The following is a 6,040-nucleotide window of genomic DNA, read 5'->3' on the forward strand; positions in this document are numbered from 1 at the left end:
AATCTACATAAATATGGAAATACCTACAAAATTTATTGATACATATTTTGAAATACTTACGTTGTTTCTCTCTCAAATATTTAATTGTGACCGTGTTAAATAATATTTTGAAGGTCTTCATAGAGAGAATACCAATGACCGTAAACTTTGAGATATGCTTTAAATATTTCTAGACATGTCCAATTTTTCCAGTGAGACGGGTGCCCGAGACCTGCACTGAACCACGTGGAGAATGGAGAGGGAGTGGAAGCAAAAAAAAAAAATTAAAACTCACTGTGAGCTAAACCAAGATGAAGACACTCCCTGTCCTGACCTTGCTCTAGTTAGTCTCTACTTATTTATTGAAAAGTTATAGTAGGTAGCATTTTGAGAACATGTTATCACAAATATAGCACATTGATTTATAATTTTGCAAATATGGCAAAATTCTTAGGGTGCATTTGGGGAGGGAAAGATTATGGCAATCCTAGTGTTATAATAATCTTGGTGTTATGATAATATGTGTTTAAGGTTTGGGTTATTATTGGTAGTGTTATGGTAATATGTGTTATTTGGGGGAAGGAATATGAATGGTAGTGTTATGATTGTATGTGTTTGGAGGAAGGATTATGATAGTATGTGTTTGGGAGAAGAATTATTGTTGTAGTATTATGATAATTATATCTGTTTGGGAGAACAGTTATGATTGTAGTGTTATTATAACATGTGTTTAGGAAAAGGGTTACGAGTTTAGTATTATGAGATAAGATGAAGTAGGAAAATTCATAGAGTTATGAGAAGATGAAGTAGGAAAATTCGTAGGGTTATAAGAAGTAGGGAAATTTGCAGGGTTATTTAACCTTAATCCCTAATTTTGCAAACTCACCCCAAACCCACCCTTATTTTTTAAAATACTCTCTATCTTAAATTTGTTATTATTCTCAAACTACCTTTCAATAAGTTTTTTCCTTTTCCTTTTTTAATGCCCTAATCATCCCTTATTTTTTCTCTCAATTTTTAAGATCACCATAATCTTTCTTTCTGTTACGGGAAAACAATTTGTTCTTTCAATAACACACATATTTTTCTCCCTCCCTAATCATCATTTCTTATATGAGAAAAACAATTTGTTCTTCCTACCTTAATCTTGACTTTAATTAGGATATGAATGACATGTTATTTCTAATATGAAATATAATAGTTATTGATCTGAATAGTTTAACTTTATTTGTGATTTTTCTCTACTTTCTTCGATGTGTATTCTAAGTTAAATATGATTTCAAATTATTTTATTTTATTTTTTTAGTTGGTTTTGTTTTTATTTTACTTTGTATTAATTTTGTATATTAGTGTTGTGATGTAATTATATTATATCTATTAGTTGGTTGATATACTTATTACGCGATTTTCATTTTTTAAAATTTTATGCAGTTTATTGTAGCATTATTAAGTATATGAATGATATAACTCATATATGATTACAAAGTATATGAACAATATATTAAAGTATATTAACATATTAATAAAGTGAATCATTATCATGTATATAAATTGAGTTTACAAGTGTATATTAATAGTGTATCAAGTGTATAAGTAGGACTTCAAGCATATCAGATGTATTTAATTAATTGAATGTATTGGTGAAGAATACTAAGTGTATCTACAGTACATCAGGTGTATCAAACATATCACGTGTATCATGCATATCAAATTTGTTGAGTGTACTGATGAAACATAACAAGTTTATTAGTAGTGCATCAAGTGTATAAAACTTACAAGTGAAGCATTTAAGTGTATCAAGGTCGAAATGGTGTCATGTGTATCAAGAAGAATCAAGTATAACAAAGAGTACTAGGTGTATCAAGGTCTTTTAGGTGTATGAAAGAGTATTAAGTGTATCAAAGAGTATCATGGTTCATCAAGTGTATCAAAGTCAAAAAGTTATTAAGAAGTATCAAATGTATATCAAGTGTATCAAGGAGTATAATTAGGTGTATCAAGGGATGTTAGGTGTAGTAGGTGTATCAAATATGTATCAGTAACGAAAACATTTGTGACATTTTACATCTTGTATCTGTGGAGTGGACTTTGTTTTTTTTTTTTTTTTTCATTTTTGCAAACAATAAATGTGTGTGTTATAGACTTAATTATAATAAATTGTTTTTCCTTTTTTGCAAGTGCTCCTAGTTATTTAACGTTACATTGTTATTATTATATAAATATTACATTTAGATTTTGACATTTCATTGTTTTTTTATTTGTCAAGTTAATGAATATATCTAAATTTAATATTTAAATTTCGATTATACAGGTGAATAATTTGATTTGTGATTATTTCTTTCTACTAAAAATTTATTATTTTTTAGACTAAAATTTGAGTAATTTAGGTTTAAGTTCAAACTGTCATCTAAAACTAACATAATATACAATTTAGTGATAAGATTTAATAATTTAATTAAAAAAATTCATAGTAATGATTTAAATTAATTGATTTTTTTAAAAAAATAATAACGAGAAAAAGTTCCTTATGGGAAACCTAATCTCTGTAAATTCCCCACAGGGAATCCTCCCCTTATTCTCGTGGAGAATTTCATGGGAATGCGAGTAAAATGAGAGGTAGGAATGGAAACGAGGAATGACATCTCGAGCCTGCCTTATGGACATCTCTCTCATGCCTCTCGTTTTGAAAAGATTAATTTTTATCTTTGAACTCTTTAGTTGCTAGAATAATACTTTTATAGTGTTGTTTATTAGATTAAAATATGTGTTGAATATGAAATTTTAGACTAATCACAAATTTTCAGACTAATTAATTAAAAGTTGACATGTGTTCCAAATTGAATTTGAAGACATAAATTGGCATGACATCACATGTTTTCATCATGACATTTTGATCAAGTTAACTATTTTGGTCCAGACTAAATTTCAATTGAGCCTAAAAATAAGCTTAAGTTAGCCCAAATGATAAATATGACTCAAATTCATGTTGTTAAGCCCATGAGCCAAACATGTCCAAGCTCATAAAATCCACCCGATAACTCTATAAATAGAGGAGTTCTCAACATTTGTGGAGGGCAGAATTTTTTTACACTAGAAGATCTAGAGATAATTCTCTAACTCCCTAACTCCTAAAGTCGATCACTCTCGAATGTTGAAATTTCTTTGAAAATACAACCTTTCTTTCAAGACTCCAATTTAAAAAAAAACATCATATGCTCAACTTCCTCAAATCAAGAATAGACATTCAAATCGAGAGAGAATCAGAAGGCCAAATACTAGAGATCAAACGACATCACATTGAATCAACACAAACATAACATCAACACAAGTTCAACTACGAATTAAATTTCTTCAAAAATTCATGTGAACAATATAATTTAAATTGAAATGGTTGTTTATAAGCTTAATTCTAAAAAAGTCAAATGGTTGTTTATAAGCTTATGTTGTATTTTTCCTCTCCTATTTTAATTATGCTAATTGAAGAAGAAATTAGATGATTTTATGAATTAATTAGGCTAATTGTAATGTATGAATAACTAATAGCTTAAAAAAACCAAAATTCTTTCCAACTTTTAATAGCTCAAGAAAAACGAAAAGTCTTTTCAACTTTTAAAATGCAAATAATGAATAATTTATTTACCTTATTAACTAATTGTAACTAATGAACAATATTATAGCTAAGGAAATCAAAAAGTCCATCTTCTAATTGAAAAGAATTAATAATACATTTAATTATTAATTCATATACAAAATACAATGAGTGAACCTTTTAGAAATTCTTAAATATGAATGGCTATAAAACCCCCTTTTCTATATGGAGTTTGCACATAATTTGGACAACCATCCAAATAAGAAGGATTCCTTGTGTTAAAAAGCTGGTAATCCGACCAACCCGACTTATCAAACTCACTTCTAAAAGAAAATCTCAGTTTCATTGCATATTTCTAGTCCTAGATTGTTTATTGGGGCATTTTTAAAAATAGCAAAATAAGTTAAAATATTTACAAGCTATAGCAAAATTTTGGATTCTATAAATGATAGTCTTCTATCACTATAGCATATATATCAATATCTATTTGTGATAAAATTTACTATGGGTTTTAAATATTTTGTAAAATGTGTTATTTTTGTAAATTTCCCTTGTTTATTTCCTTTCTATTCTTTTTCTTTATTTTTTTTATGCTTTTCTATATGAATTATCTCATCGACATCTTTAAAAATATCTATATATGTAAGTATATAAGAAGAAAGCTTTGGGTTTGCCACGTTCTCTTAATTTGTGTTTTTTTTATTGATTCATCAACTCTCTTCTCTACAAGTTTCTAGAATTTAGTATGGTAAACCAATATAGTATAAAATGCTTGCAAAGTACAATTGTCTAGCAATCATTATAGCATTCTATTTTAAGAACTATTTATGAGTTTAATCTTAAACAACAATGAGAGAAAAATTAATCAACTGAGAATGAAAAAAAAATGTTATAAGGAAAAAATCAAGCTAGGAAATAAAATAAAAATGAAACACAAATGTCACGTGTTAAGAACCAATATATATGTTGTTAGACACGTGACCTATACTAAATTGTACATAATAAATATATATTGTTATATTTTGCGGGAATATTAAAAAATTAGTATAATTGTAAATAATATGTGGTATATATTTAATAAATCACGTCAGAAAACTATTATACCTTACGAGTATATAGTTAATTTATAATAAATATAAATCGATGATATATTGTCACTGTATATTATAGTTTACTACTGTTATTGGATGACATACTGTAAAATATGTGTATTATATATGTGTTTTTGTAATTAATGGAATGAAGAATACTGAAAATAATTGATAAAGAATACTAACCGGAAGTTTAGTGAGAACAAAAGAAAAAAATAAAACTCCGACCATATATGAAAAGATGAACAACGATATTGAAGGCAACGAATTCTACGAAAAAAAATAAGGTTAATGTGAAGGATGAAGAAAACTAGAAATTTGTGGATGAAAGGTTGGTTAACGGTATGGAGATGAAGGGTTTATCGGTGACGATTGAAAATGGATGGAGTTTGGTGATGGAGATAAAATAATTTTCACGGTTATAATAAATTAATTTCCATAATCATCCATATTAGATTATATTTGGTACTATACTTCATTAAAAATTATTCTCAAAATATTACCGTAACAATAACACACATTTATATACGGAACTAATTAATATCATAATAAATTGAACGTATTTTTAATAAGGAAATAATTTAAAATCTATTACGAATATAATATATAATTAATATGAGTTATAAAGTTAGTATTGTCCAAAAATTATACGAACTCATAATTAAAAAAGTAATTTATACTTTAGGACATTTGTAAAATTTTTTAGTCAATTTAGGCTTTTTGTCTAAATCTTTCAAATAAAAAAGTGTCTTATTGACTTACTGTTAGAAAATGGACCGAAACCTTTAATACCAAAACTTAAAAATACTCCTAATCACTTTACAACTCATTTAATAATCTTAACCTTTAAAAATTCTTTAGAAAAAAAAGAAGAAATTGTGTTAGAGACAACCATCGTGAACAAGCAATCGAGTCGGCATCCTTTACCTTGTTGAAGCTGAATGGTCAGGGTAATGAAAATTTGTAGGTATATATGAGAAATGTAATATGGTAAAGAAAGGTTGTTATTTCTCCTCCTATTAAACTCTGCCATTTGTACTATCCGATAATTATTCTTTATTTATTTTTACCTCTAAATTGGAATTTATTTTTTTATAATTGTAATGAAGGACCATTTGAGAAATAATAATTAAGGATATATCAACATTTAAAAAAATTGCAAATATAGCAAAACTCTTGTATCACTGATAGACTCGTATGATCTATCGGTGATAAATCATTTTTTACAACATGGTCTATCAGTGATAGAATTTTACAAATTTTGTTATATTTATAATTTTTTTAAAATGTTGCTATATACTTAATTATTTTAAATTTAATTGCTAAATTTGTAACGATTCTTTTATTTTTTATAAGGAGAGCTAATGACTCAATCAATCCA

Source organism: Cucumis sativus, chromosome 5 (assembly GCF_000004075.3).
Source record: "Cucumis sativus cultivar 9930 chromosome 5, Cucumber_9930_V3, whole genome shotgun sequence".
In the NCBI taxonomy this organism is placed as follows: domain Eukaryota; kingdom Viridiplantae; phylum Streptophyta; class Magnoliopsida; order Cucurbitales; family Cucurbitaceae; genus Cucumis; species Cucumis sativus.